Source organism: Vigna unguiculata, chromosome 4 (assembly GCF_004118075.2).
Source record: "Vigna unguiculata cultivar IT97K-499-35 chromosome 4, ASM411807v1, whole genome shotgun sequence".
Taxonomy (NCBI): domain Eukaryota; kingdom Viridiplantae; phylum Streptophyta; class Magnoliopsida; order Fabales; family Fabaceae; genus Vigna; species Vigna unguiculata.
In genome coordinates, this window is record NC_040282.1 from 17175907 (window position 1) to 17199702 (window position 23796).

At 37.2% G+C, this 23796-nt stretch overlaps 1 pseudogene; it reads right to left on the bottom strand.

Annotated features, from left to right (window-relative positions):
- Positions 1-3438: 3438 nt before the first annotated feature.
- Positions 3439-12498, bottom strand: LOC114181243 (annotated as a pseudogene).
- Between the last annotated feature and the right edge of the window lie 11298 nt (positions 12499-23796).

The following is a 23796-nucleotide window of genomic DNA, read 5'->3' on the forward strand; positions in this document are numbered from 1 at the left end:
TTATTCATTTAGGATTATACTGTCAAGAATTGCTCTTCGTGTGAACTCACATGATACAATTCTTTCTGGATAGATGGGTAGATAGATAATGAAATAAATACCAGTTTATGAGGCCATCCATGGCGGGACATATCTCCTCCTAAACTCTTGCTTTGTGCTAGCTGCAGTACCATGGGCAGGTTGGTGTCATGGGAAGGCAAACCCTGTACTGCAGTAGACCGTGTTCGAGGAAGGCGGTTTGTCATGACATCATCGGAATCGAATATTCTTCTTCGCTTGAAACAAACTTGGAAGAGAAGGGAGTAAAGCCAGAGAGTGCCAAGTTGTCTTCCAAAAATTCGGTTTCATGCTGAAATAGAAAATCACACATTGGTTCATAGGTCAAAAATCTACTTCACATATTGACAAGCAAAGAAACAATATCCAAGAGTACACAGCGCTATTAAATTATAAATAGATCCAGCAAGTGCATCAAATTGCATAGTTATATACAAATTCTTACGTTTTTTTTCTTTTTTCAGCCTTCTTAGTCAACCACTAAGAACTAGAACATGGAGTTTGCTTATGACAACTCTGATTAGCAGATGCATACTTAAGGTAATAGCAAAAAAACAAACAAGAGTAAATAAATTCTCATTGTTTTTCACTATGTTCAATGGGTCTCAAAATATACGAAAAGGTTTTGTATTCTAACTCAACCAAAGAAAAAGCAATCCAGTCCAGATTCCATCCAAAAAGGGGAATTAACACTAATGATCAGTCTAAATTGTCAGCAGATTGAAGACAATAAACATTCAAAAGGACATCCATACCTTGTACTTCATTGCATCCTTTGCAATGTAACTTCACTCTCCATTACTTCTCTTTTTTCTCCTCCCTCTGGTCATGATTGTATTCAACACAATAGATTGAAAACAAACAGGATAGAAATATGGTATGACAATGAAAATAACTTGGAAGTCACACCTTGATCAAAGCTTCCAACAGCTCTTAGCTTGGTCAAGGTTGCGCCTGACCTGTTTGCAGTCAAAGCTTCAAATATCTTTTCAAGTACTATATATTGCATCAGACACACTCTAATTCGAAAGAAAGAAATATATTTCCTAAGCCATTGATTTCTTTAAAAAGACAATATGAATTATTAACAGTTTTTACATCAACATTTCTAAACAACAATGAAATGAACTAATAAAATCAAATCATTTTTTTATTATAACTGACAATTATATCCAGAATAGCAGCAATATCATCTATTGTATAAACAGATCGAAGTAAGTAATTAGAAAGTAGGTCTTAGGCTTAACTTGACTTTAAAAATTAGCTTGCAAGATGAGTTTTGCACCTACTTTTATATCATAATTTAGTCACATCTCTAGTTGATTTGAGATCCCCAATACACACCCCTTCATATTGAGGACTAGACATCCTGAGCATAGAAATAGATATTTTTGGGTGGTCCTATAGCAGGTGACATGACAGATTCAATAAACCTTACTAGGATAGGCTTAAATGCTATATATGAAAGTGGAATTTAAACCTAACTCTATCTTATAAAATCAGCTTGCAAGTTGAGGTTTGTATTTTTACATATTATAATTTAGTCATTTATGTGTGATTTCCAAGAGAAACCATAAGCTAAAACTTGTGTTTCCATTTCCAAATTATGTTTCTTTTTCAAGTGAATTAGAACCTACTTCAACACCAGATTGCTCAATCTCATTAATCTATCTGCAAGTTGTCTTATCCACTAAATGGATTTTTCATTGAAGCACGTGAGCAAAAGAAAATTCATGACAAATGACAGTTCAGTTAGATGAGAACTTTTGTATACCAAACAAACAATATCAAGCAAGCAAAGGAACACACTAAATTATTGGATACGTATAACTTGAATAGGTTCCTTTTCTTTGCTTAAATCAAGATCGTTCCAAGCCCCTACTATCCTATTAATTTGTTGTACTACAATCATGGTTATCAAACTCGCGAGTTAACTCGTTAACTCGGACGATTTTACATTCCTACTCATGGCTTCCGAGTCAACTCGGAAGCAAACTCGTTTTTTAACTAGAATCGTAGAATCGGATGTGAAACCGGTTGAATCATCCAACTCGTGAGTTTGTAGTGTTTTGGCGACTGGAAAATTTTGAAGCCAAACAAAGTCGTTTGGAAGGGTAAGATTCACCTGATTATTAAGCCCCTTCTTCTTCGTTCTCCTAAGCTGCATCACCCACTTGCCATCGCGTCACTCTCTCTCACCATTGCACTCGTCGTCGATCATCATCTGGTAGTCGTCCTTGGTCGCATCACTCTATGCAGAGCTCCCAAACAGAGCCATCGCCGACGTCTTGGCTGTTGGAGTGCGTGAGCTTCTTTTCCTTTCAGAAAGGTCATCGCATAGGTGTGGGGCGGCGCAGGAGATGGGAATGAAAATTAGGTTTTTTTTACTTTGGGGCTAGAATGGGTGTTAAAAAAACAAAAATAGGGCTATCTTTTTACTTTAGGGTAGAGTGGTAAATAATTAGGGAGGTGCAAAAGAAATAAATAGGCTGAGGAAGTGGCAAGCCTCTCAATGGACACTCTCCACGGTGCAAGTTATGATTATTATGGGTTTATTTTTTAATTTTGTAGTGAAAAACTAAAATTAGACCATTACGTCTAGAAATGGATCACATTAAGTGGATACTAATACAAGGACATTCTCATATTATTTGTTTAAACTACTTTTAAGTTATATAATTTTGTGAACTTATTTGAATTAGGAAGTTGTTTATATTAATTTTTTTCTTTTTTCATGCCAAAGTAAACTCTTGCGAGTTTACGATTCGAGTTTACAATCCAAGTTTACTAGACTCTCACGAGTTTATTGGACTCTCACGAGTTTACATAAACTCTCAAGTTTGACAACCTTGACTACAATGACAACAATTCTACTTACAACCACAAAAACTGATGGGTTTCAGACTGGTGACTTTTACAACATTTTTTTCTCAAAAGTTGAGCTCTTAACAGTGAATGAGAGAGATACAGTAAAAGATTAAAGATCATGACAATGCAAAGATGATTTTACTAAACTTTCAAGTGAGGAAATATTACTTTCACTCAACGTATATACACAATTATATTTATACAAAGAATGCAGATTTCTGTATAATCATCAGGAGAAACTTGATTAGAACCACATGGAACACAGGTCACAAATCTTTCAAGAAACTCAACATTCTATGAAACAATAATTAGGGGAAAGAAACCTCTACTCCATTGAAAACTTTTAAGACTTCCATTCTTTGAAATAATAATTCATAGCGGAAGGGTAAACCACAAGTTCATAAAATCATTATCTCACACTTAACCAGACCCGCCCAAAAAGTGTAGATCCGAATTCAATTTTACTAACTTTAATAGAAGCCTAAGAATCATAATCAAATTTGAAGAGCTGACCTGGCGAAGCTTTTCAAATGACTGCACATTGTTCTCCCTCCTTTGCATCTGAAAAGAAAAATGTATAGGTTTAAGTCAACCAAAAACCATTTGACGTCTTGAATAAACTCATGCCTTTCAGGGAAAAGCATTTACCCAACACTGAAGAACAATGAAAACATGTGCCAAGTTTTCCACCTACCCTTCTTGTGTGAAGCCTGTGGGCCTTCTCCCTTGGCCGAAAGACATTATATGGGTTGGTGTCGTTAACCGGTGGAGGTGGCTGTATGCAAAATGCAGTTTGTCAAAATTCTTCATAATGGGCTAGCCCAGCATACTATTTTATGCAAACAAGCATAGATGTAGGCCCACTACCCCTCCCCCATGGGAAAAACAAATAAAAACAAAAAACATCGAGTACAATAGTTAGCTGCAAACTACAGACTAAAATAACAGGAAAATAATATATTCATTATAATGTTCTAAAGTCTAACCTGCAAACGTCGCAAAACAGGCTTTTGCCATCGTTCTCGCTGCCGGCAAAATCATGCAAACAAGGGAAAAGATATTCTTGTCATATACTGACGAATAAAAGCAAATAAAAATTTACCAACTATAGTTTAGATAGCATGAATACACAGCGCCATAGTATACTTTGTAGCACAACTTAGGCACAAAGATATTCTTCTTCCATTATTCCCTTTCTTTTGTTTTTCCTGTCCTCGTTTTTATTTTCTTTCTTTCATTCTTTTTCATCACAACCTCATCATGTCTATTTTTTCTGATGTTTTTTCTTCTTCGTTTCAACTCCAGTGATCACAAGAGTCATTAGTTTTGTTATTTAATTTATTTAGTAGACTTTAACTCATCCACCATGCTTACACTATTTACCTGCAACATCATCCATATCGTGTGGCAGGCTTCAGATGTCCACTACCGTCTACCATCCCCAACTGGGGAATGTTGGCGAAAATAGAAAACACGATAGGGAATAAATGCATGAGAGAAAGTAGAGGTAGCATCCACTGGCCAAATGATGGTACATCTAGCTTGAGATCATTGGGACAGGTGAGGATAAAACTAATAAAAGCCCCTATCGAAACAGTCTATCAAATGGAGGATACCTTAATAATTAAAGGTAGAGAAAGACAATGTAAAACTCAGTGAAATCACAAAAAAGGACATAGATATCTAAATAGCATTCATTATGGCATAACAGCAACACAAAGGCTCAATTCAATAGCATCAAGCATGCAACAAAATTTGAGAGTCCTTTCACATGCAGATCAATGTGCATGCTCATCTACTTCGCATTGATCTTTGAGCAACCTCTCGGGACAGGAAAATGATGCAGGAGTTCTTGTCTCATATCAAGAACATTGTTGATGAGCTACCAGGGGTAGGAAATACCGTGCAACGTTAACAAAATCTTGATGTGACTTTGGAAGGATTACCTCAAGATTATTCACCATTAGTTTCAGTCATTGAAAGCATATTCAAGACTGCTCCAACAACTTGAGGCTCTTGTGGATGAATCTCAAACCAAGTCATAGTGCTCAAAATACTCCTGCACCTGAGTCATCAATCACAAATGGAGTCTAGCTCTTCACCCACTCTTGCACACACTGAAACTGATCCCAGAACTGTAATAATCATCCCATGCAAACCAGGTCAAAGTCTGGATTTCAAAATCCAGACTTCAACCTTCTCTATTTCTCAATCATAGCTCCCTTGCCTTCTGATAGAACAACAGTAGGGTGGTTTGGGTTAAAGAAAATGCAAATGGGTCCACAAACAAATAAAAAGCTCGGTTGGTGGCTAAGGGATTTCATCAAGCCCATGGGTTTAGTTTTAATGAAACATTTTCTTCTGTTATTAATCCTATTACCATCAGGCTCATCATCATCCATGCCTTTGCTAATAATTGGCAGTTATTTCACTTGGATGTGAATAACTCTTTCCTTAATGATTTTCTTAAAAGAAACAATCTACATGATGCAACGCCAAGGATTTGAAGTTGGAGACAGATCTCTTGTTTGGAAGCTAAACTAGGCACTTTATGGCCTAAAACTGGCACCAAGGCTGTGGTTTGACAAACTCAAGTTTCCCCTCATTCAGTTTGGATTTCAATCTGGTAAATGTGATTCTATCTGTTCAAATACAAGCATCAAACTCACTATTTTCATCTTGGTTTATGTAGATGAAATTATCATTATTGGCAGCTCACGTCATCTGAACCAGAAAATCAACAATCAACCTGACTAAAACATTTTCTCTCAAACAGTTGGACTATTTGGACTATTTTTTGGGCATTATGATCAAACATCTAGCAGACATGTCTCCTTTTATGACTCAAAGAAAATACATTAAAGACCTATAACACAGGACCAAAACGGTTGAAGCTCAACCAACCTATTTCTTCTCTCCTACAAGTTCTCTAAAGAGGTAACTTGTTTCAGGATCTGACCCCATTATAGATATGTAATTGCTTCCCTGCAGTAACTACTGTCACAAGGCCTGAAGTAAGTTTTGAAGTTAACTAAATTTGCCAATTCATGGAAAACCCCATAGACTCTCACTCAGTAGCTATCAAAGAATTCTAAGGTATCTTATGGGAACTCTCTCTCATGATCTTCACATGCAACCAGCTGCTGTTTGCTGACCTAATGGTCACAGCTATGTGTGATGCTGACTGGTCCTCTGACATTTATGTCAAAAGATCTACCTTTGGTTCTGCCATCTACTTGGAACCTAACTTGATTACTTGGTGGTCAAGGAAACAACAGGTTATTGCCAGACCTGGCACAGAGGCTAATTATTGCAGCATAGACTTAAGCTGAGTTGCCGGGTTCAGGCTCTGTTATAGGAACTTTCAAGTTCCTTTCTTTACTCATGTTCGGCACTGTGATATTAAAGTGCAGTAGATATAGCTTACAATCTTCTTCGCAGTTGGACCAAACACATGGAGACTCATGTACTTTATCTTCAAGAAAAAGTTCTATGGATATAACATCAGATTTTTCCACATTCCAGCTTGGATCAAATGGTCAGATGTGCTGACAAGGCCTCTTTCTCCAGCCAAAAGGCAAACTCAATGTGAAAGGGTTTTCTGAAAAATATTCACCTTGAGTTTGAGGGGGATGGGATTACAGCATAAATATGCATATTTCATTCTGTTTTAAAACAGAATATTCTTTGTTGCCAGCTGTAATAGTTTGTTAGTCTGTTATCACCCTTTGTATATATGCACCAACGAGGGCAGCCAATATAACTCCTGCCTCTGAATTCTGTTTGGTTGAATGAAATGAAAAAATTCATTCTCAGTTTAATTCTCTCTCTCTAAAATGCTCTAAGAATTAGAGATGGCAAATATGAGTTAATAACGAACTTTTTAAAATGCTCTAAATTGACCGCACATGAGTATGGGTATATAAGTAATACCCAACTTTTTAAATAAGGGACAAGGACGAGAATGAATATGTACATATTTGTTCAATCCTCGCACCCATGCTCATTTTAAATTACTAAGGCATTTTGTCTATTTGGTACTTTATTTTGAAATTTATATAATTATAATTTTTTTCATTCTTATTTGGCATTGAAGAGAAGAAAATGTACATCTTTTGACATTGAATTCTTAATATCATTTTTCTTTGCTTAGATTTTTGTTTACTATAAAATAAATATGTGGGTTGTAGGGACACGTGTACAAGTATATCCGACAAGGATGGTGATGACACAAATTTCATGTCCATCGAGTATTGGGAACAGGGATGGGTATGAAATTTTATTTCAAGAATGAGGATGGGCATAGTCAAACCCACACCCACTTCACCCAGTTCGTCATCCCAACAGAAGTATGAAGACCGGGTACAGTACAGATCCCATATTCCTAATGAAAATCGTTATTGAAAGTAATTCACAAAGTTATATATAGATAAAAAAGAGGCATGCCCCTCATGTAAGTGATGATAACATGATATTGATTCCATACCTTCTCTTTCCAATAATCATATACAGACTGGATAAGTGGATATTTGAAGCCCTGCGCTTGTAAGGCCTAATAAATAAAGGAGATAACTTTTATTAAGCCCAACAACACGACATAAGCAAAGTAATATAAGATTTGTATTGCAGAACAATGCCAACAAAAGCATTCTGAAATTTGACAAAGTTAATAGATAATAACCTAGATATGGAAATCTTTGAAGAAAATCAATAATTCATCAGCATCATGTATGTCAAATCAGATTAAAAAAGACTTCTAAATCCTGTCGTAGTTTTCAACTAACATAAAAACTGTACAAATCCACAAATAATATTAACCTTAAAATCTACACCTTCATCATTCACATAAAATGTTAAGTTTTCACATTCAGATCCTTGAAAGGAAAACACTTGAATAACAGGAAATATCCATGATTTGTCTTTTCAAGAGCATTGAGATTTTGGGTTTCAAAAACAGTGTATAAACATCTAGCAAGAAGAATCCGGTCCACTTTCACTACACAGTTTTCATGTTAGCACAGATTAGAGCATGGGCCTAGATCATGAATAAGTATTCAAAAGCCACTTTCTCTTACTCCGATGGTGTTTATGTCCTTAGATGTTTACTCCTACTTTAATATAGGCAAATTAGTCACAGAGAACGGTTATCTTGGTGCTTTACTCTGTATGATTTTACTAACACCCAAGGGCTAGTACAAACAGCACCCAGCACCTATTTTCTCTACTTGTGAGTGTTCTTTATGCAGGATAGTTGGTGGAAGTGGTACAAAGAATATTCTGTTGGTCCCTGTTTGTGATGCAAATGGCTCAGCTTGTATCCTCATTGGCTCTTTTGGAATGTCAATCCTAGAAGATAATACAGGCCAGTAAGCCATTCTGTTGCCAACTGAGGCCTCTCATGACCCAACACAATTTGTAATTAACTTATATCCAGATTCTAGATTCCCTTACCAAGGGTTATGTGTTTTGGCTGGAATTGTCTTTGTTAGGAATTTTGTGGGTATGATAATAGTGGGTGGTATATGTTTCAGTTTTGTTTGTTGGGAAAGGTATCCTTGAGGTGGGTACCTTCTGTCTCTTCCTTTTTACCTCTTTCCTGTTAGCTGCATTCTTACAAGGGTTGGGGCAACCCTATTGCCCCATTTCAATTTATATTTGTTATTGCTGATAAAAAAAAACTCTTCATATCCAAATTGACAGGAACTTCATCAAATATAATCTTGACAGGGACCTAATGGTTACAACTCATGTTCATCCAGGATTTCAGATAGCAAACATCTTCACTAAAGACTTCCACAAGGAAAATTCTAGAATCTTGTAGGCAAGTTGGAAATGATTGATATTCATTTACCAACTTGAAGGGGAAAGTTGTAAATAGAAAATTATTAGGATTAAAAATATTCTCAATTCCATAGCAATTAGAAAAAAATATTTTCACACTATTCGTATTCATTTCAACATATTTTTATTTCCTTTTTTAAAGGCTTTAATTATTACATATTTGATGATTATCAAATAAATAATATTTTATTTTCTTAAATAGTTCAAGTACATTCTTGCTCTTAAATAGTTCCAGATCCTAGCATTTTAGGTTTTCGCATAAAGTAAAAGACTTCCATCACATTCAATAGGTTTTTCAAATATAAAGGACTTTCTTCTTTGAACATATAGTCAATCAATTCCTTAAATCAGTTCACATTAATTTCACAATAAAATGGTCCATGAAGGTTGGGATTTTTATATTTCTGGTATGTCCTGCTAACAGTTTTTCAAGATATCATGTTTTGGTCAGGATGCATAACCCTTTTCTGGTTCTTGTAAACTTTATTTCTCATAGGGTTAGGGGAAAGTCCAAGTGAGGTTCTCGATTCGCAAAGAAAGAAAACACAAAAAGAGTTCAGTGAATTATGTTCCCTCCATTATAGATATAAAAAAACATACTTCCTAGCTCCTACATTAATGACTAATCATTCAAGAACCGGCGGAACAACTGCCTATTCTTAGTAACTGTAGCACAAAAAACAAAAAACTTATTCAAGATGGATTATGAACAGGTGAAGACACAATAAATTATTTTGACCTCAATTGCAGTATCAAGCCGTAGTTGCACAGGAATTGGTGAACCAAGAGTAGGTGTTATAAGTCCAGCTCTTTCACGAGCTTTATGATCCAATACCTCCAACTTGAAAAGAAGACTCTCAAACCTATCCACCAAATAAATTAAATGAAAGCTGAAAGAAAAAGTGTGCCATATCTGAAGCATATCTTATATTAACAATACAAGATGACATGAAAAGTGAAACAACCAAAAACAAAATGAAATAAGAATTGAGCAAACCAAACAGAGGAAAAAGGTATACTTGTTGGGCTGCAACACAAGACTTTCAAGTTGGTGAAATGTTAGGTCAAACTCAAAATTAAACAGAAACACGTTTAAACACTAACAAAATCATTATGTTGAATGTCTTAACCACAAACAACTAGTTTACATAGAATTCGCATTGTCTTGCTTTTGCCTCTCCTTAACATAATGCTATTTTGTTTAAGATTTCTAAGGGTGCGTTCAGATAAACAACGTAGTTGAGCACTTGTTGAATAAGTACTAATCAAGTGCGTGCTTATATATAAGTTGTTTCTATAATCAAAGAAAAGATAGGGTTAAACTGTTTTCATATAAGTATTAAGTTATAAGTTGTTTTCATAAGTTATCCAGGAAAGCCTGTAGAAATAAGCAGAAAACAGCTTATGGACATATAATGAGTCATTTCCATGAACTCTAACAAACACTAATACCAGTGCTTATGTCATAAACTATACTTACATAAGTTGTAAATATGCTCTTTCAAATCAACCCTACATCTACTTATATGTAAAATAAAAAAAGCCAATGATGGTAGTTAACAAATTCAAATAAACCATGATCAATAGGATGCCCTAATTTTAAGAGGTCTAGAATATATAATGCATTTAATAAAAAATGGAAGAAAAAAAAAGCAGCAGATATATGTTGGAACACAAGACATTATCCTATCGTATCTTAGAATAACTTAATTTATCCTCTGGGTTTATTTCCCTATTTCTTAATTTTCTCCTAGAATTAGTTACCATATTTCCTTATCTTATCATGACTTGTTACCCTAATTAGAGATATGAGTTAGCCGTCTAAGTTTAATGAACATATCAAGCACATCAATACATTTTAATATTTTCACCACCTAATAGAATTTATACAAACTGCCTCTTCTCCCTGTTCTAGCTCAATACATAAACTCATAATATCAATGTAGTACAATCCTCTTCGATCTGTCCATCACTAAGCATTGTTAACCTCCTTAAATTTGGAGTTCGCCTTTTTTGCCATATCAACCCATGTATCTCCTCACCTATTGCTCCATAGGCTTTGGTTGGTTATACCTCTTTACCTAGCACTATTTACCTCTTGCTTCATCATTTTGCTCTCCCTTCTTCCTGGTTGGTTAATTTTTCTTCTAAAGAAATAGTCGACATCAGCTTACTATTTCTAGTTTTGCTTGGCTCTCCCTACTTTGCTTTCGAACTCATTGGAGGATCCTCTTGTTGGATGTGTGTCCCAATTGCTATATGCTGCTGTTTGGTGACTGTAATTGATCTGTTGCATCCTTTTGTAGTTTGATGGATACACTAGCCTTGTTTTGCCCCATTGTGGTTTGCTACTCTTGTTTGGCTGCATGGCAGCTGCATTTCCTACACCTCACTTGTTTGATATAGCTCTCACTTTTGTATTTGTTTGTTCTTAGTGTAACCTCTATTTTAGTGCTTGTATATTTCTACAGCATCTATTTCTCTCTTTGGTTTGCCCTAGTTTGCTTTTGCTTGTCTACACAATCAGTACTCTACTTTCGTTTTCAAATTGTCTTCTACAGCATGTGATACTGATTTTGAGGGAGAGAAAGGACGAAGGTGTCTGGCCATTGCTTTTGCCCTAAATTGCCTTTATTCCCTCTATTATATCCTTCAATGTCTAAGACTCTACAGTGCAACAACAACTTATAAGATTAATACCATTAAACTGAAACAAACCACTATGACCCACAAATAAATAAATTAAAGAATAAAGCCGAAAATAAGAACAAAACATTACATTTCAGGTGCCAAAATCTTCCTCTCTTTATTAAAATGGTAAAGCCAATCCTCATCTTCATTATCTAAGTCATACTCAACAAACTCTCCAATCTCGGCCCGAGCTGTAATAAATGAAAGAACTTTCAGTACAGGAATTGGAATTTACAAAAGAACTTTCCAAAATTATTTTTAATATAACTAAATGATCTAAGAAGTGGCAGTACCTCCTCTTGCCCGCAAATAGGAAGTTGGTTGAGAGAAAGTGCAAGAATAGTCCTTTCATATGTATCCACAATAACAAACTGAGGAGTAGGTATTTCCGCAGCCAATTTCTTGCTGGGGGTTTGATGATGTACCTAAGAATAATAAATAGAAATTACTGATAAAGCAACAATATTTCAACCACAAACACATTATCAAGTGGTTCCTTTCCTACAATCAGTTTTGATAGAGGAGCCACATCCATGATTAGTCCTAAATATTTGACATTTCAACTACCAAGGCTTTCTAATCTGCAAAATATTTACACTAACATATCGTTATCAGATAATAATGACTTAATAAATTAAATATGAACAGTCTACGTTAACATGGTGAACATCTTTTCTATTTGACAAGGGGAAGAGCTAGTGAGATAGAGTGTAAAACTCATTGCCTTGACGCGGAGTACGTCTTGCATGTAACTGGAAACTACTATAACACTGATACAAAATAATTGATAAATACAGAGCAGCATACACCAAATAGTTAACAAACACAATTCTGGAAAACCGGGTGCAATGACAAAAAACCACGAACAGTCCATACCTCATGTTCAACCTCAGGAACAGCACGTAACAATTGGGAATCCGGGTAGAAGCAGGTGCCTCATCGTCTTCAAAGTCCTTGATGGACTTGACAATGGGGAGCTTCTTGTGGATGTCAAGTGGTCGAGGCCTGAAAGACAATCTACTCATTTCCACTCATATACTATTCCCCAACATTTCCACTGTGTTTGAGTCTTCCCAACGCCACCCCGTTTTTCTGTCTCTAGGTTTGAAACCACGGTCCTGTGAAGCTAAAACATACCACGCACACACAATGTGAAAATTCAAATGTTGTATCCCCTACCAACACAACCAAAATGCACAAATTCAAATGCTTTATCACCTATCAACACAGGCAATAATACACACAGAAAATTAAAAATATTAAATGCCTTAAGTATCTCAAACAACCCACACACAAAGGCACTGCATAGCACAATTTCAATACCCCAGAGGAAAAATTTAAATTTGGGGACCAAAACAGAGAGTGTTAAGGCATTTAAAGAGCAATCATTCACATATATATTGAATCACCTATGCTCACAAAAGTTCCCCATTTGGAAATTTCCCAGATGCATACCGAAAATAGAGAAGGAAATGATAAATTGATTGGAAAGAGTTTAAGAATTGGGAAACCTAGCAAGGCAGTGATTTGTGGCTTCACCAATTTGGGGAATCCGCGTTGGATTTATGTGACTGTATTTGACGCGTAGACAAACCCTAACCCTAAATTGATCGAACTTTTTTCTCATTTGTTCTACCTTGTTTCATCACCATGCCTCTTTCTTCCCCGCGTTACAGATAGCTCCACTACCCTCTTCTTTTTCTCTTTTGAATTTAAATATAAGAATTATTTCATAAATTTAACAAATAATAATAAGAATGCACTCTCTTCCAATCCATTCATGTTCACTGTTTCAAAAGCAAAAAGAAGAAAAAAGTAAGAAATATATAAATTAGATGATTTCTAATTTTCAGTCTGAAAAAGATATAAAGAAATGAAAAGAACATTTCTCCATTCATATTGGATTTAGAAGAAAAGCTGATAAAATAAAATAAAATTATAACACATTAGAAAGTATCTTTTGACTAAATAAATAAATATTATTTTTAACAATTATAGATGTAAGAATATTTTCACTATTCATTATTCAAACAATTTATCATTAAATGTTTTTAATTTGAGCCACTGCAAATCAACCATATGGCTCACATTGTTGGTAATCAAATGGAAACCACTCTCACACTCGTTTCCAATAAACTTGGAATGCCAACTTTGTCATTTATTTTATTATGTGGCATCAATCATTATGTTTCTATTATTAATATGTATTACACGACTATATTTGGCATTTCTATACAGTCTTAGCATAGGATCAACCCAAAATATTTGGTTTGTAGTTATATTTGATTTTCAGTACAGAGAGGATTATTTCGGTATACTTCACCAACAATCCAATTTATATAGAATCATCAGTTCATCACTTAAATACACAATAAGATAGAATTAGACATAAAACAAAGTCAAATCGTTATTAACTCATATTTAGACTTTTCTTAATTATTCGTAAAGATAAAACATTCAATGAGAATAACTTAAATATGTGAATATTAAAATAAAAAATTAATTATTAATTTGGTTTCTATATTTAGATTTCCATTTATTTTTATTATTATATATGTTTTACTTAATTAAGTTCTTAATTTTTTAAAACATACTCAATATAATTTATTTCATTAATTAGTGTTAATACAATTTAAAAGTGTCACATGTCAAAATTTAGGTCACTCTTTATCTGAAATCCTTTGATTTTAATATGTGACACTTTCAAGTAAAACATAACCTAAATTTTGACACGTGGCAGACTCAGATTTTAATACATGGTATCTTCAAATTGTGATACGTCAATTTAACCACATTAAATTTGTTTAACAAAAATAAAATTCAATTGAGTCTTTTTTTTAAAAATAGAGATTCAATTAAGTAAAAAAAATAAAAATAAAGACCAAAATGAAACAAAGGGAACTAAATTATTAATTAAACAATTTTCGTACAAAAGTTAAGAGGGTTACTTTGGTATAAATCATTGACAATCCAATCAATATAGAATCATAAATCGTTATTAAGTCATTTTTGGACTTTCCTTAATTATTAAAAATAAAATCATTCAATAAGAAGAATATAAATAAGTGAAAAAAAAATCTAAATTGAATTACATATTCACTTTGTTACGGTTGATTATCAAGACTAAGGATCCAAGACAAGAAAACTTAGTAACATAAGTTCCATAGAATCAATCAAAGTAAAAACATGATATGTTCCTTCATCCCTAAGGTTGTGTTCGTATGGGGGAGTGGATATGGGGGAGAGTGGAAGATGGATTTGTGTAGATTTGAGTAGATAAATTTTTGTGTTTTTTTGAGTGAATTTAGAGATATAATGAATGGATTTGGAGATAAATTCTATGAAAGTTAGTGAAAGATTTGATTGATGTGATAAATAAATAAAAAATTATAAGCTTAAATATACATTTGGTCCCTATTTTTGTCAAAATTATTCAATTTGGTCCCTATTTTCGTTGTGTGGTCAATTTGGTCCTCATTTTTGTAAAATGTATTCAATCGAGTCCTTTTGGAAAACGGTGTTAAAATTGTTAACGGAACAATGACACAGTAGAACTGTTTGGAGTACGTGTCAAATTTTTGCAGTCGCGCTGACACTGTTCCTTTTTATGGCCGTTGTAGGTTAAAAGTGAATGAAATCCAATTGGGGAAGAAATTAGGGTTTGCAGGAAATTTGTGGCTGGCCAGCAAGAAACGTGTGCACAATTCAGTTGGTGATTTTGAAATCCTATTGTGAGGTATGTCTCGTCACCATTCGTCTTCCTCCTCTTGTTGTAATAGTTGGGGGCAGCCAAGTTGCAATGGGTCTCATATTCGTGGTTCCAAGGGTATGGGTATAATCCCCATTTACAAATGTGGAGAAGTTGCAGTGGTTCGAGTGGCAAGAACTTCGAAGAATATTGACAATCAACTACCTCGTTGATGCTCTAATCCTTCGAACTGCTTCAAGACGAACTTCACCCACGAACCTCGTTGAATGTATCGAAGTAGAATGCAGTGGAAGAAGATTTCAGCAAATATTTTCCCCTTTCTCAAGAACCCTAATTTCGATTTCGTGCCTATGAACCCTAATTTTTCCCCTTTCTATTGTTGCACAATTGACCCTCGCTGCACTTAACTTAACGTAATTATTATTTTTTTCTGAATTGTTAAAATTAAATAAACAAACTGCAACAAAAATGCATAACGAGTCACGTCAGCTATACAGTTCCACCGTGTCACTGTTCCGTTAACAATTTTAACACAGTTTACAAAAGGACTCGATTGAATGCAATTTTACAAAAAATGAGGACCAAATTGACCAAACAATGAAATATGGACTAAATTGAATAATTTTGACGAAAATAGGGACCAAATGTATATTTAAGCCAAATTATAATAGATAAAATTTAGTAATTACTAAAATACTCTTAATATAAAAATATATTAAACAATTTTTAAATTAGTTAAAAATATTACATTTTAAAAACAATCATTTAAATAACTAATAAAAATTAATACAAAAATAAATTATTAGATTATTATAATTACTTTTAAATAATTATTATTATTTAAAATTAGTAGTTAATAACTAATATTATTATTATTATTATTATATATTATTTATTATATATATTATTAATAAATTATTAGACATATATAATTATTATTTATTATTATAAATATACATTATTAATTTTAATAATTATTATATATATATATAATATATTATTTTATTATTATTATTATTTTATTATATATAAATATATGTAACGCTTACATAACATATATAATATATGTTATTATATTATTATGTAACCGGTTACATATATTTATATAATATAATAATAATAATAATAATTGTATATAATTATTAATAATATATATTAAATTATAATTTAAGAATAATATAATTTGTAATTATTAATATTGAAATATGTGAAAGAAAAAAATATAAGAGATAGTTAAAATGGTAAAATTAGTTATTATTTCTGCAAATCTTCGCATTTTAGCGTGGATGGAAATTTTATTCTATCCCTTAAATCTGTCGTCGTATATGCTTCTAAATCATTGCAATGGAACATGAAAAGTAACAAAATCCATCTGTGCAAATCAGTGGATTTGTAAAATCAATGCAAACGAATACTACCTAAAACTTAACAACTTTCTTTCACTCATACAAGAAAATAAGGTAACCTAAGAGTTGAAAGTAAACAAAATTTACTTGATTGAAGTTCCAACCAAAAATTTGTAACTTTCTTCAAAATTATAACAGTAGTGACACTGTTATTTGCTCATTAGTACTGTAAGGCCCAATATATTTGTTTTCCTTTTCTGCCTTAAATAAAAAGGGTTGCCCTAATGTAACGGGCCTAAAGGCTAGCCCAAAGGATAAACCAAACCCTAATATGCCCTAACACACTCACTCTCACTCATTCACAGATTTAAAGTCGTCTTTCTCAACTACGCCAATAGAGCTCTGCTAGGGTTTGCTTCCTCGCCTCGAACAGTCGCTCAAGCTCAGTATTATTTTCTGCTCCATGTAAGTGATTCTCATCTCATACCTTTACTCCCTAAAGCTCCTTTTTAGTATTCCTCCATTTAGGGTTCCATAATGACTCTGTTCTTCTACTGTCCCGTTGTTCCTCCAATTTCCAAGTCTATCTCTCGAGTTGCTGTGCTCGTGGTTCAATGTCGAAGCCTCGTGTAACCCCTTTCCAAGTACGGGAAGTTAGGGTTTTCGTGAAATCGTTGACATCCATGTTTGCTTATGTATTTTTCATGCGATTTAATGATCTATATACTGCTATGAGTAGGTGAAATGTATTGTTGCATTGTTGGCTTGGTTTTGGTTTGTTATGCGAGTGAACAGTGGGTGAGGACTGATAATATCACCCAAGCGAGCTTGCCTCGCCTAGGCGAGATGAGCAGGGGCTCGCCCAGGCTTTCTCGCACGAGGGGTCGCTCAGGCGACTAGCTCAATTTGAGTGAGCGAGCATCTCGCCCAGTCGAGGAGGTCTCGCCTAAGCGAGACAGTGCATAGGCCACTATTCCAGGATTTCGATCCCTCGCCTAGGCGAAGAGAGCTCACTGAGCAAGAGTCTCTCTCGCCTAGGCGAGACTCCTCTGCCTGAGCGAGGGGCTAGGCGAGAGTGCGGTCTAGTTTGGCATTTCTTTTCCGTTCTTGGATGTTTGGCATGTAATTAATTGGATTATTGTATGATGGCATGATGGGAATGAGTATATATGATGAGGGGAGGCTTACATGTAGTGAATGGTGAGTTTGGCATGATTTATGTGAATTATACATGAGAGGTTGGATATATATGTGGTCACAAATCTGGCATAAACAACGATGAACATTGATGGTTGGTAATTCAGTGGCATAATATTGGTATGAGGGGAGACACTTTTCCCATGGTTGGTAACAACGAGTTGGTACTGGTTCGACATGTGATAAATGAGGGTTGTTATGGGTATTGGTATGAAGTTTCTATGCATGATGTATGTGTGTATTTCTTGGTTGTTTATATATGTTGGTAAGTGGTCAGTGCGTAATCCTTGGAGTCTCTAGGTGAGACTTCAGGGTCGTCTTCAGTGTCGAGACGTAATTCCACGACCCCTGTTAGTGGTTGTCCATGGTGGTGCCCCATCTGTATAACTTGGTAAGGATTTAAGGTAAGGTTGCATCCTGACACTCTAAGGAGTCAATTAGTCTCACTAGAGCGGACTGACTCCTATGGTGAGAGTAGCAGAAGCCTGAAATTAATTAAGGGCTAACCTTGTGTGTGAGGGAAATTGATTAATTGTAACACTTGTAACACATAGCTCGGGGGTGAGCAGCTCGGGGATGAGCAGAGGTATCCATCACAAGCGCAAGCATCCGCTGAATCTGACCAGGTTATATGTATCCAGATGAGTTGAATTGTGTATTAGTGTATTGTTTGAGAAGTCATAACATGCTTGATTGATATGTGATATGAGATTGTGAAAATATATCTGATTGTATGGATGAAATCTTTTGTGCTCTAACTTACCCTACTTTATTGTTGTGCGTTCTACTATGTGGTATCTCTTTTGCGATGATCATCAACTGGTTGATGTGAGCAGATGCGAGGAACACCCGTGGGCAACAAGGAGGTGATGGTTCGCTGCATAGTCTGCATGGACTGGACTTTAGTTCTATTGGGCTTTCCTTTAGGGTTATGGCCCATGTATTGCGTTATGCTTTATTACTCTACCTTCATCTGTTAGACTTTTCAATGGTTTTCTATTGGCATCGTGTGTGCCTAACTTTGTAGGGGTTGCGTTAATGACCCCAAGACTGCGCTATTGTACTATTTGTGTGTGGCATTTCTTTTAATTACGCTTATTAATTAAATGAGACGTTACATTTATGGTATCAGAGCGGTCATTCCTTAGGTCTTATCAAGCCTAACCAAGTGATTTTCTGTGTGCTAGTGAACTATGACACCTCATCGTAGGACCTCTCAATCCTCTTAAGGCGATGCACATGATATTGTCAAGGCTATAGAAGCAATGGTGGTTGTTATGACGCAGAAAAGCACAACGATGATGCAGCAGCATGAGGCATCAATGCAACGACAAGCGACGTCGCTTGAGCAGAAGCAGATAATGATGCAGCAGATGGAGGTTGCACGGGTGGCTACCGATGATGCACATAGGCAGCATATGGAAGCACTCCGCCAGCTGGAGGAGACTAGGACTGCCGCACCTGCCTTTGGTCCGAAGCCACGACCTGCAGCTAGGGAATGAAGTTTAGAAGATTTCCTGAAGCACCACCCAACAAAGTTTGACGGGAAGACTAGTCTTGACGTCGCAAACCAATGGCCGAAGGACCTAGAGTGCATCTATGATGCAAAGATGTGCCCCGCGGAGAACAAGTTGGCGTTCTTTGTGTATATGCTCACGAGGAAGTGGAGCATTGGTGGATCAACACTAAATCCATCCTTGAGGAGAGAGATGAGCCAGTGACGTGGGAGGCTTTCAGAGAGAGATTCCTCTTTGAGTATTTTCCCGACAACATCCAGTATGCCAAGGAGGTGGAATTCCTCCAGTTGACCCAGGGAGGGAAGACCGTGACAGAATATGCTGAGAGATTCAAGCACCTCAACCATTTCTACACCCTGCCACTTTATGAGGAGTGGCAATGCAGGAAGTTCGAGAATGGTCTCTGCGATGATATCCGCTTGATGGTGGCTCCTTTATCCATCAAGGACTTTGCCGCTCTGGTAGAGAAGGCCAGAGTGATGGAAAAGATGAAACATGAGGTAGAAGGCCAACACCCACAGTAGCCACAACAACCTTAGAGGATTGGTGGCCCATTTGGGTCCAAACCTAGGCACGAGGAGCGGAGGAGGCCATATGATAGACCTCACCATCAGCCACAAGGGTCTAGGAGTTTCTCTCCCCAACAGGGCCGAGTACAGTGCTATATATGTGGAGGCCCTCACCTGAGGAATGCCTGCCCGCGTATGGAGGGTTACCGTCAGTGCAACAATTGTGGCAAGGAAGGCCACTTTTGGAAGGATTGCCCCAACCTTGCTAGGGCAGTGACACGCCCTCCAGTTCAGACTCCTCACCAGCACCAGCGGAGGGACAAAGGCAACAGGTCTCAGGCGATGGGCAAAGTCTATGCCATGACAGGAACAGAAGCTGCAGGATCAAGTAATCTTGTTATGGGTCGATGCGTGATTGCTGGTGAATCTTTGTGTGTGTTGTATGATTTTGGAGCGACACACTCCTTTGTGTCAATTGCTTGTGTGGAACGTCTAGGTCTGTCGGTGCGCGAGTTGCAGTGTGAGCTTACGATATGTACTCCGACGTCAAGTCTGGTTACGACATCTTCCTTATGTGTTAGTTGTCCGGTCGAGGTAGAGGGACGCAGGTACAAAGTAAATCTGATTTGCCTACCTCTGCAGGAGTTAGAGGTGATCTTAGGGATGGATTGGCTCTCTGCCAATCGCATTCTTATGGATTGCCGAGAGAAGAAACTGCTTTCCCCAACTCAGAGGAGCTTGAGTTGTTAACTTCTCAAGGAGTGGTTAGGGAACTACAAGAGGGCGCGCAGTGTTACGTGATCTTCACCCATCTAGAGGTAGAGAGAGGAGAGGCGACGTCAGTGATACCAGTAGTGCAGGATTTTGGGGATGTATTTCCGGAGGAGGTGCCAGGGTTGCCTCCCAATAAAGAGGTGGAATTCTCTATTGATCTAGTACCAGGGACAAGTCCGGTATCGATGGCCCCTTATCGCACGGCTCCAGCGGAGTTAGTAGAACTCAAGAAACAGATAGAGGAACTAATGGAGAAGCAGTTTATCCGACCCAACACTTCGCCTTGGGGAGCACCAGTGTTATTAGTGAAGAAGAAGGATGAAAGTTCGCGCCTGTGTGTGGACTACAGGCAGTTAAACAAGATGACAATCAAGAACAAATACCCGCTCCCAAGAATTGATGATTTGATGGATCAATTGCATGGGTTTTCAGTGTTCTCAAAGATAGATCTACGATCGGGATACCACCAAATCTTGGTAAAGGCGGATGATGTACAGAAGACCGCCTTCTGATCACGGTATGGACATTATGAGTACGTGGTTATGTCGTTTGGTGTGACTAACACTCCAGTAGTGTTCATGGACTACATGAACAGGATTTTCAGACCGTTCTTAGATAAGTTTGTCGTGGTCTTCAGAGACGACATACTTATCTACTCCAGGACTCGGGAGGAACACGCAGAACACTTGAGGTTGGTGCTCGGTGTCTTGAGAGAGAAGCAACTTTATGCCAAGTTATCTAAGTGTGAGTTCTGGATGGATGAAGATCAGTTTTGGGGGCACGTGATATCTGTGTAAGATATTTCAGTGGATCCAACGAAGATTGAGGCAGTGGTTAAGTGGGAAAGTCCCAAGTCTGCAATTGAGATAAGAAGCTTTGTGGGCCTAGTTGCTACTATAGGAGATTTATATAGGGATTCTTTAAGATAGTGGCGCCTCTAACATAACTCACACGAGGGACCAGCCTTTCACTTGGATAGATAAGTGTGAGGAGAGCTTTCAAGAGCTAAAGCAGAGATTGACCAGTGCTCCGATACTAGTGATCCCTGATGTGGGGAAGCCTTTTGAGGTCTATTGTGACGCCTCTCATTTGGGACTTGGTTGTGTTTTGATGCAAGAAAGAAGGCAGTGGCGTATGCTTCAAGACAACTTAAGGTGCATGAGCATAACTACCCCACTCATGACCTAGAGTTGGCAGCCATAGTATTTGCTTTGAAGATCTGGAGGCATTACCTCTATGGTGCCCAATTTCGGGTGTTCAGTGATCATAAGAGTCTCAAGTATCTGTCTGATCAGAAGGAGCTGAACATGAGGTAGAGAAGATGGATGAAATTCTTGAAGGACTACGATTTTGAATTGCTATATCATTCGGGGAAGGCCAATGTTGTGGCAGATGCCTTAAGTAGGAAAATGGTGCACAGTGTGCATCTCATGATTAAGGAAGTGGAGCTACTCGAGAATTCTGAGACATGAAGCTACAGGTGGAGTTGGGATCTGAGTTCATTAGATGTAGTACCCTAACTATATCTAGTGACTTCTTGAGTTCGGTTAGAGAGAGGCAATTGTTGGATGCCAGCCTGAACAGAGTCAGAGAACAACTTGGGTCAGAAGAGGCAAGGGATTTTGCTTTGGGTAATGATGGCATATTGAGGTTCCATGGTAGAGTGTGTATACCTGATGACGCTGAGGTAAAACGGTTGATCCTTGAAGAGGGGCATAAAAGTCGTCTTAGTCTGCATCCTGGCTTGATTAAGATGTATCAGGATCTTAAGGAGACTTTCTGGTGGCAAGGGATGAAGAAGGATGTTGCACAATTTGTATCCGTTTGTCTAACCTGTCAAAAGGCAAAGGTTGAGCCACCAGAGACCCGGTGGGATTCTATAACCCTTGGAGATACCCCTATAGAAATGGGACAACATCTCGATGGACTTTGTGACCCATTTGCCACGAACTTTAGAGGGCATGGCACCATCTGGGTTATAGTGGACCGATTGACCAAGAGTGCCTATTGCTTGGCAATGAACTTGAGGATGTCCATGGCAAAGTTGACCCAATTATACATCAAGGATATTGTGAGACTACATGGGGTGCCTTCGAGCATTGTATCAGATAGGGATCCACAATTCACGTCTCGGTTTTGGCAAACCTTACATGAGGCTTTAGGAACCAAGTTGACTATGAGCTCAGCCTATCATCCCAGACCGATGGCCAATCCGAGAGGACCATCCAGTCACTTGAGGACTTATTATGGACATGTATATTGGCTCACCTAGGAGCTTGGGATGAGGTGTTACCCTTGATCGAGTTTACCTACAACAACAGCTTTCATGTGAGCATTAGCATGGCGCCATATGAGGCTCTTTATGGTAGGAAGTGTAGGATTCTCTTATGTTGGTATCAGGATGGGGAAGCAGTGCTTGTCGGATCGGAATTGTTAGAACAAACTACTGAGAAAGTCAGGATGGTGAGAGATAGGATGCAAGCCTCTCAGAGTAGGCAGAAGGCTTATACAAACCGCAGAAGGAGACCCTTGAAGTTTGCGGCGGGCGATCATGTGTTCTTGAGGGTGACCCGAACCACTGGTGTGGGAAGGAATCTTCGTTCAAGGAAGCTCTCTCCTAAGTTCCTTGGTCCCTATCAGGTCAGGAGGAGGATTGGATAGTGGCTTACGAGATAGCTTTGCCCCCTCAATTGGCGAATCTTCATCCGGTATTTCATGTATCACAGCTGAGGATATACAAATCAGAGAGGATCTTACTGTGGAAGTGCCACCCATCGCTTTAGAGGATAGCAAAGTGGAGGAAGGCCGAGGAAAAACAGTCAACCTTGTCAAAGTCATCTGGGATCGGAGGACAAACGACTCTACTTGGGAGTTAGAAGAGGACATGAGAAAATCACATCCACATCTGTTCACTTGGTGAGTCTTCATTTTCAAGGTCGAAATTTTTCTTGTTAGGGAGAATGTAAGGCCCAATATATTTGTTTTCCTTTTTTGCCTTAAATAAAAAATGTTGCCCTAATGTAATGGGCCTAAAGGCTGGCCCAGAGGATAAAACCAAACCCTAATCTGCCTTAACACACTCACTCTCACTCATTCATAGATTTATAGTCGTCTCTCTCAACTATGCCAATAGAGCTCGCTAGAGTTTGCTTCTCGCCTCGAACAAGTCCGCTCAAAGCTCAATATTGTTTTCTACTCCATGTAAGTGATTCTCAATCTCATATCTTTACTCCCTAAAGCTCCTTTTTCGTATTCCTCCATTTAGGGTTCCATAATGACTCTGTTCT